Source organism: Dipodomys merriami, unplaced genomic scaffold, assembly GCF_024711535.1.
Source record: "Dipodomys merriami isolate MVZ:Mamm:240054 unplaced genomic scaffold, mDipMer1.0.p SCAF_50, whole genome shotgun sequence".
Taxonomy (NCBI): Eukaryota; Metazoa; Chordata; class Mammalia; order Rodentia; family Heteromyidae; genus Dipodomys; species Dipodomys merriami.
Genome location: NW_027206069.1, coordinates 7,569,020 through 7,578,795, shown reverse-complemented (window position 1 = coordinate 7,578,795; position 9,776 = coordinate 7,569,020).

The following is a 9,776-nucleotide window of genomic DNA, read 5'->3' as shown; positions in this document are numbered from 1 at the left end:
ATACTTCACACCTCCAGTCACATCGGGAGCCTCACCAGCCCAGAGGCCCTCTTTCCCATAATTCCCTCTGTGGCTATTAGGAACTGGACTCCCAGGCCAGTGGCCAGGACTGAACCCAGGTGTGTCTGTGTCCACAGCTCACATACCCAGTTTCCCCAACACTTGAAAAGTTTATCAGCCAGGTGGCTGATGGTTCATGCCTACATCCTAGATACCCAGGGGGCTGAGGTCTGAGGACCATGGTTTGAAGCCAGGCCAGGCAGGAAAGTCGGTGAAACTCTTTATCTCCAATTAAGCAGCAAAAACTGAAAGTGGAGGCATGGCTCAAGGGGGAGAGTGCCAGCCTTGCGTGAAAAACTAGAGGACAAGAGCCAGGACCTGGGTTCAAGCCCCAGGACCAGCACCAAAAATAAATAAATAAATAAATAAATAATAGAGCAATGGGATCGGTGTGTGACTCTTCCAACGAAACACAAGAGGCCGCCGGCCACTCTAGGAGTGCATTGACTGTTCTCCGTGCCACAAAAGAACCCAAGCCCGAGGCCTTTGCACATGGTTTGATTCCAAGAGAAAAGATTGGGGACGCTGGGCCAAATAGAGTTATTACAGAAACCCTAGCACAGCATGCGGGGCGGGGTGGGGTGGGGACTGTGTGTGGAGGAGGACAGGGGTTCGGCAAGAAGGAACAGGTGCGGGGCAGGCACTGCTGTGGACACACAGAACCCAGGACTCCTGCCCCACTCTGATCCCATGTGCCGTGTGCGCAGGCGCGTGCAGAAACGAAACTCAGATGCACACTGGCTGGGAAACGGCGGGCACCTAATTGCTTGCGGACGAAGAGCTTTATTTATAGACATCAGAAGGAAATTTGGCTTCCTCGCTCCGTAATAGGGCAGGGAACCGGGCCAGGTAGCTGTGGGCTCCAGGACTGTCTGGGTTCCACACTGCAGGAACAAGGAGTCACTTTCCATGTAAACACAGCCCTCTTCCCCTCGGCTTGCTTTCAGGCTTACAGTGCTATTTCTGGATTCTTTGGAGAAGGCTGGGGATCAGGGCCTTCTAGGGGTGAAGGTCCCAGGGGGAGGGGACCCTGCTGACCTCCCACTGTCCTTCTTTCCCATGCTTTAATTAGCAGTGGAAGAGATTAGACCAATGGATCCACCCAGCAGTGGAAGGTTCTCATGCTTTCTCTGGGTTAGAGGGGACCTGGAACTGGGGCACAGTGGGAAATCTAAGTGGTGGCCAATGCCCTCAGTGGCCGTGAGGCTGTCCCCTAGGAAGGCCACCCAGGTCAAGGGAAGCGAAGGACGGCTCCTGGATGTGGGCCATCCCCATCTCTGCTCCAAGATGATCCGGGAGTAGGGCCACAACTCCAAGTTCATGTACTTCAGTTCACCGGAGGCTCAGATCTGAAAATCATGGTTCAAAGCCAGCCGGGGCAGGAGAGTCTGTGAGAGTATTACCCACAATTAACCAGCAAAAAGGCACAAATGGAGGTGGAGCTAGTCTTGAGCAGAAAAAAAGCTAAGGGACAGCACCCAGGCCTGGAATTCAAGCCCCAGTTCTAACACACACACACACACACACACACACACACACACACACACACACACACACACACACACACACACACACACACACACACACACACACACACACACACACACACACACACACACACACACACACACACACACACACACACACAGCTTCGGCTCAAGAAGGGGGAAGGCAAAGATCTATTGGTGCTAATGGAGACTGGGCTGACCAAACTTTACTTGGTACCAAATGTTCCTGCCTACTCTTCTCTTCCACCCTCGCCTTGTCAGCCATCGTTAGGCGCCTGCTGTATACCTGGCCTGATGTACAAAGGGACTGGACAGTGAGGGCAGAATCACAGAGCTGATGCTGGTCCTTCCTTTCCTTGAGAGCCACAGCTTCCCCGGGTCCAGGCCTGTCCCCGGCAGCCTGGCCTGCTATCGACACTGTCCTCCCGGTGGTGTCCTGGTGGTAGCCAGCAGAACCCTCCTCCTGTTGTCCAGAAGACAGAGGGACCCATTTCAAAGCAAGGCACATCATCACATCACTAAAGTGAGAAAGACAGCGGGCCAGGAAGCAGAGAGGACCTTACCTGGGTAGAAGTCCCCCAGAGCCCCGCCATGGTGGTCACCAGTCCCTATTTCTCTAATTAAATATGAAGTGAGGTGTTGCTAGGGAGGTTTTTGTGCCTATGGCTACTATTTACAGACCAGGAAAGGAGGTGATCTTTGATGATGTCGGTGGGCCTTATCCAATCACTTGAAGGCCTAAAAATAAAAACTGTGGTTTCTGCAGGGAGGGAGGGGAGGAGAGAAAGGGGACAGAAAGCTTCTGTCCCAGGGCTGTCACATCCATCTGGCCTGGGTTTTCAGCCTGCCCTGTGAATACTGGACTTGTCATCCTTTGCAGTCATGTAACCAGTTCCTTGAAATAAATTTCTTCCTACATACTGAAGCGTGCCCACCCATAGGCATTCACACCTGTTGGCTCTGATTCGCTGCTGAAACCCCATTCAAGTCTCTTTGTTTACTTAGGTTTTAGGGGCCTCACCCTGTAGGCCTCATTGGCCTCGAATTCACAGTCCTTCCCCCTCAGCTTCCTGAGTACAAGAATTATAGGTGGCACTACCACACCCGACCAACTCTCTTATTTGACTCAGAATAAATGCCCAAGTTCTTACATATAGCCTGGCCACCCAACCCTTGCTCCTCTCACCCCTGCCCTCCACCGACTGAGGGCTTTATAGAGCCATTTCTGTCCTGGCCCTCTCTCCCTGCACCAGCCGTGTCTCAGGCCTTCAGTCTGCCGGCAGTCCTTCACCTGGGCATCTGCCCTGTGGCTAACAGGAAACTTCCCCTGGCCTCCCAGTAGTGATATCTCCATTCTAGTCCCCTCCCCATGGCTGCTCTTGAACTCAGATGCAATGCTTAATTACTCTAGTATATTTCCCCTGAGCCTTTTGGGTATTTGGATGACTGCTCTATCCCATACTCCTGGTGTCGGCTGGTGTACTGAGAGCTTCTCAGGGTCAGCAAGGGCTGCCAAAAACTTATACATTGGAATTTTCAGCCAGGCCTGGTGGTACCCACCTGTAATCCCAGCCTCTTGTGAGGTGGAGGTAGAGGGAGCATGAGTTTGAGGGCAACTCAGACAGTATGGAGACCCTAGCTCAAACACAAAAGTGATGTGCCAGAGGGAGCCTGTAGCCGCAGGGGTAAGAAAGATGCTTACATTGCCGAGGTAAGATGCTTGGTATTGCGATCCCCAGTATGGGGTGGGGGTGGGGGTGGGGAGTCAGACTGTCTCCCAGTTGTGGAGCTGGGAAGTTCAAGGCCAAGGTTCCCACAGGGCTTGTGGTGGTGAGGGGTCCTGCACTCCTGTGACCTTCCAGACTTTCCCGGGTGCAAACGTGGGGGCAGGAGGGAGAGGGTGCCCTCTGCTGTCTCCCATGAGGACTGCAATCCGATGGGTCAGGACTGAAGGGCAAAACTGGTTCACAGGTGAGAGGAGGCAGCAAGTGCATTTCAGTGACCAAGGGGCAAGTGTGGGTTCATCATCACTGAGAACTTAAGGGAAGGTCTGGTAGATCGGGGTCCCAGACCTCTGAGGAGTACCAGCCAGTCAGGGCTGGTTCTGCATGTGGAGAACAAACACCAATCCCCGCACCAGTGGCTCACGCCTGTAATCCTAGCTACTCAGGAGGCTGAGATCTGAGGATCATGCTTCAAAGCTAGGCCTGGACAAGGAAGTCCAGGAGACTCTTATTTCTGATAAACTATCCAAAATGCTGGAAGTAGACCTGTGGCTCAAGTGATAGAGCACTAGCCTTGAGCAAGAGAAGCTCAGGGACAGTGCCCAAACCCTGAGTTCAAACCCCAGGACCAGATTGAAAAAACCAAAACCAAACCCTGCACACACTTATCCCAAAGAGTCTGCAGAAAGGTGGGAGTGGAGCTCCCAGGAGAGCCTGGAGTGTGGAGGTTTAAGATTTCCTTGTCTGGCCTCTCTTGTGGAGGCAGGTTAGGGAGATGGGGGGTAGAGGCGGACCAGACACACGGAATTCCCAGTGCTGAGGGCAGGCTGGTCCTCCGCCCCTCCGCTGCACTCCAGAGTTCTCCACACACAGAACACGCCAGAGGAGGACTCAGTGACATATAACACACTCAAATGACAGACATCTCCCGTCCCCCCCCAGCCCCCCAGCCCCCCACTTCGAGCACTGAGGAACCTCACACACCTAAAGAGGATCAAAGCAATTCTGCTGAGTTCAAGCTCCAGTACAGCACATATGTGCATGTGCACATGCACACGTATACACACACCAGTTACTGTTTAATGCTGCATTCTATGTAAGAGAAGAGGAAACCAGACTTCTGGGAGATACTTGAAGGGTCTGCTCTGTTCACACCCAGCAGAACCAACAACAGGAGAAAGAATCAGAGCAATGGTTGTCTCTAACAAACGTTGTGTGTGTTGCTAACGATGGAGATTGTGGGGGTACACACAGTCACATTTCCATGCGTTGCTCATGGAAGCAGGCCACACCCGGATGTGGACTGCACCTTACCTGGAGATTTATTTTAAAGGGGCAGCCTCTTTTCCCGGCCCAGGGACCTGGTACCTGGACGACCTTAGTCCATTATTGATTTAAAGGAACGAATGGAAGAATGGCATCACTCACTTTCTAGAACAAGTATCTCCCTGACTCCTCCTGGAAAGAGAAAATGGAGCCAGACAAAGCATTCTGGTTAATAAACTACAAATATCCATTTATCTATCCAATTTGGGGGAATGTAAGGGAGTGCTAGGTGGCCACGATTACAATGTCAGCTCTGGTTTTCGTTGACAAATTAATCTGCCCAGGGTTTGAGAAATGAGAGGGGGTGGGGAGTATGTGGGTCCTTCCTTCCCCCCCAGACCCAGCCTGCTCTGACTTCGGTGGAGAGGTGGAGGTGGCCTGATTTTCATGTAGATTACCAAGAGCTGAATGTAAATTGATGTAAATCAGGGAGATAGGCCTGCAGCCACACACCTCATTCTGCATCCCTGCGCCCCTCCTGTGCTCACCCAGGGCCAGTGGCTATCTGGGGGCCTGCCCAATCGGAGCCAGGCAGTCTTTGGGGGCAGGGATGGGGGCACAGAGGAGCTGGGGGAGGGAGAGGGGGGCCTCCTCAAAGCCCGGGAGGAAATAGCACTTCCCAGGGAAAGATATCTGTGCCGACCACCAGTGGCTCCTGTCCTCCAAGCTCGGCTCCACTCACTGGCCTCTAATGGATCCATCAAGTCTGCAACCTGAGATGGTTATGGCTTTTATAAAGGCACTATTGCATGGCGCAGGAAGACTACAATATTTAGAATGGTGAAAAGGGAGGAGGATGGGAAAACACCCACAATTCCACCAATCACAACTCAAACGCTGATTACAAGTTGCCTAAGTGTCCTTCTAGAACGAATAGAATTGACACACAGACATTATGTGTATTTGCCATCTTTAACTATTTTATTCCATCAACTGCATTTTTTTTTTTTTGTCAGTCATGGGCCTTGAACCGACCTGAGCGCTGTCCCTCAGCTCTTCAGCTCAAGGCTAGCGCTCTACCACTTGAGCTACAGTGCCATTTCCACTTTTCTGGTGGTTTATTAGAGATAAGAGTCTCACAGACTTTCCTGCCTGGGCTGGCTTTGAACCGTGATCCTCACATCTCAGCCTCCTGAGTAGCTAGGATTACAGGTATGAGCCACTGGTGCCCGGCTCAACTGCATTTTTTTCCTCCAATACTGGGGATTGAACCCAGGACCTCACACATGCTAGGTAAGCTCTCTACCACTGAGCTAGCTACACCCTGGTCCCCTAATGTATTTAGAAACTGAACAGGGATAAAGAAGATTTTCCATGAAGTCAATGGAACTTGAGCTGTAGAGCAGCAAGTGTGCTCCGCCCTGTCCAAGGCCCCATGCCCAAGTAGCTGGGGGACAGTGCTATGGGTTCAAGTTCTCCCATCTCCAGGCTGATTCCATGCCTGAGCTGGAAAGCCAAGTTGCAGTCTGATATCCTCACGCAGCTTCCTGCAAAGATGCCTTTTGGATGTTATATCTTTGCAGATATAGTTGGGATAAAAGGAAATCATACTGGGTTCGGGATGGCTGGAACCCAATGGCTGGGGTCCTTACCAAAGAGGAGGCCTTGGCGGGGGGGGGGGGGGGGGGAGGCTTGGGGCAGGGAGGCAGTGTGGGGATTCAGGGAGAGGTTGATAGACAGCAGCCGCTAGGCGCTAGGAGAGGCATAGAAGGAACTTCAGAGCCAACACTGCTCACAGAGGCCTAGATTTTGAGAAAATAAAGTTCTGGCTTTTCTTTGTTTGTGTTTGTACCCATACTCAGGGCCTTGAGTTTTTACTTAGCTTATCATACTCCAAGCTGGACTCTACACTTGAGCCACATCGCCACTTCTGGCTCTTTGCTGATTCATTGGAGATTAGAGTTTCACAGAATTTTCTGCCCATGCTAACTTGGAGCCTCAGTTCTCAGATCTCAACTTCCTGAGGTGACAGACGTGAGCCACCAGCACCCAGCCCTAGACATGCTGTTCGACTCCTCCCTGTGAAATGTCCAGAACAGGTAGATGCACAGAGCTCCAGCACAGTGTGCTCACTGTCTGGGCCTGGGAGGAAGGAGGGGTGCTTAGTGCTTGTGGGAACGGGGCCTCCTTGTGTGGTGGGGTGGATGTTGGGATTGTTCTAAACTAGATAATGGTATTCAAACAACATTGTGATGTAGTTAATGCCAATGAAATGATACACAAGTGATGAACTTTTCATGTTGTGTATTTTATCACACCACAAATACACACACACACACACACACACACACACACACACACACATTTGTGCCAGTCCTAGGGCTTGAACTCAAGGCGAGGGTTTTATCCCTTAACTCTCCTATGCAAGACTGGTACTCTACCACTTGAGCCACAGTACTACTTCTGGCTTCTTAGAGGTTAATTGGAGAGAAAAGACTCACAGACTTTTCCTGCTCTGGCTGGCGTCTATCTGTGATCCTCAGATTTCAGCCTCCTGAGTAGCTAGGGTTACAGGTGTGAGCCTCCATTGCCTGGCTCAGGTAACCTGCTGGCCTTTCCTCTTGCCTTGCCTGCACTGTGGTGACAGCACGCACCTGCTTCTGCAGCCTTTGCTCCTGATGCTGCTCAGTCGTGTCGGAAACTTTCTGAGTGACACTTCAACCTGACCTTGAGCAAGGTTTCAGCAGAGCTGGGAGGAGCTGAGCAATTATCCAGCTCAGGCCATCAACCTGGTGCGTCCAACGGACAGGGCCGCTCGCCCGGGCAGCCGCTGCATGCAAATGACATCTGTATTCACACAAATCTAAAGGTAATTGGTACATGTCTCACAGTGTCTCCAGCACCCCGGCATCCATCTTCCTCTCCTGGAAAGGTACAATGAAGGGCTGCAGAACATGACACCTTTTAGTAGTTACTGGGGGGACCGGGAATCAAGACGTCAAAGCTGCTGACAGGCTGACAGGTTGAACTTGGACTCAGAATATCATTTATCACAGCCTCAGTCCCGGCACTTTGTAAGCACAGCTCAGGGACAATAGCAATTCATTTAGGGAAAACCTGAGCAGGGACAAGGTTCCAAGGAATAATTTTACCAGCATTTTCTTCTGGACAAAATTGGGGCTCTCTGGGGCTCAGCATTGGAGGGCAGGAGGAGACAGAACACAGAGGTTCAGAAAGTCGCAACCAAGGTCCAAGGAGGGCTGGGGCTGCCACTTGTTGAGTTGTGCAGCTTGGACCAGTCAGGTACCTCCTTCAAGCTTGGTTTACTCCTCTGTTGAGTACAAGTGTGAGGCAGGCATGCGCGTGTGCTGGTATTGGAACTTAAACTCAGTGCCTCACATTCTCACTTGGCTTTTTTACTCATACCTGGTATTCTACCACTTGAGCCACATCTCCAGCCCAACATTTTTGTAAGTTAATTGGAGATGAGTCACAAATACTCTCTTGTGTCTGACTTCTCAGAGTCAACTAATACCTGAGCCGTCTCTCCGCACTGGGTCCCCGAGTTCATTTCCTCATGGCTGTTTCCCAGGCAAACCTGTCTGTTCTGCATTGTATTTTAAAAGATGGACTTGTCCTACTAAGCAGAGACTGGAAAAAGGGCCAGAGATGTGTCCATAGCAGGCAGACAGGCTCTGACTTTGATGTGAAATATCCTTGTCCTTCCCCAACGGGAAATTTTATCATTTATCTCAAGAATGGTTATGTTGCAATGACAAGGTTTTGGCTATATTATTGGAGTATGTAATTTACATTCATTTCACATGCTCCCTTTTACTTTCTAAAATGTGTGGGGTTTTGAGTTTTGTTTGATTTTGGTTTTGCTGGTCTTATGGCTTGAACTCTAGGCCTGGGAGCTGTCACTGGGCTTGAACTCTAGGCCTGGGAGCTGTCACTGAGTTTCTTTTTGTTCAAGGAGAATGCTCTATCACTTGAGCCACAGCGCCACTTTCAGCTTTTTCTGAGTAGTGTATTGGAGATAAGAGTCTCACAGTTTCCTGCCTAGGCTGGCTTCGAACCACGATCCTCAGATCTCAGCCTCCTAAGTAGGTAGGATTACAGGTGTGAACCATCAGCATCTGGCTAACTGTGATATATATATATTTTTTTTAAGGACAAAATTTAAGCTACACCAATGGCTTGCATCTGTGGTTAGCTTTACATTTCTGGTGGCTGTTGAGGATTAAGTGACAGCCCTCTCTGAGAGGGGAAATGGGTAGTAAATGGAACTTAAGAATCTGGTCCTATGGTGCAGTTGAACAGCCTAGAAACTTCAGCACTGTCACTTCCCTGGCCATGTCTGGTGGGGGACAGGTGCCTATGGGGTCTTGCCAGGCAGCCCACACAGGACCTCCCCTGTTGGCAGTGTTTTCCAGTTTTGTCCAGAGTCAGAGTACATGGTCTGGGGCAGTCCACTTCTTGGCCTGCAACTTGCCACCTGTGACCGTGGCAAGAGGCTACATTGCTCTCTGTGTCACCTTGATTTACCCACCTGTCAAAGGGGTGTGTGAGCATGCACATCTCTCCATGCTGATGAGAGGAATGGGTGAATAAATGGGTAAATACATAGGAAGCTGCAGCGGTGGGAACATCTGGCCTTCTAGAATCATTAGGTATAACAGAACAAGACTCATAGCTTCCTCTGAGCTCCCATGGTGCTCCATCTCTATCACTTCATTATATGGGATGTCTTGAACTATCCAAACAGCCTATCCTTTCTCCATGAGCTGAGTGGCCCTTGTCCTAGGCCAGGCTTCTGGTTTCTTTTCTATAAAATGAAGACATCATTCTGACTGAATGCAGGCAGCAATGCACGTGGAAAGCCGATGCTGAGCGGAGACATCACAGGCTCGGTCTGGCAAATCATCTTCTGTTCCTGTTATTTTTTTTTATGTTTCCAGAAGCAGGAGACATCGTGTTTCAGAAATGAAATGCCCCTTCTCCATGGCGTCTCAGGGTGATCATGGGTAGAAGTGAGGCGCCCTCTGACATCACCACAGTGTCTGGTAATAGACCTGGCAGAACTGGCAGCATGAGCCTTCGAGGGACCTATTTTATGTCCCATCTTGAATCTGATCAAAAGTTTCAAAGAAAAGGAAATGATTGTCGTAAGCCCTGCTCCATAGCCAGGAGCCGCACAGAGGGTGATAGTCAGCAG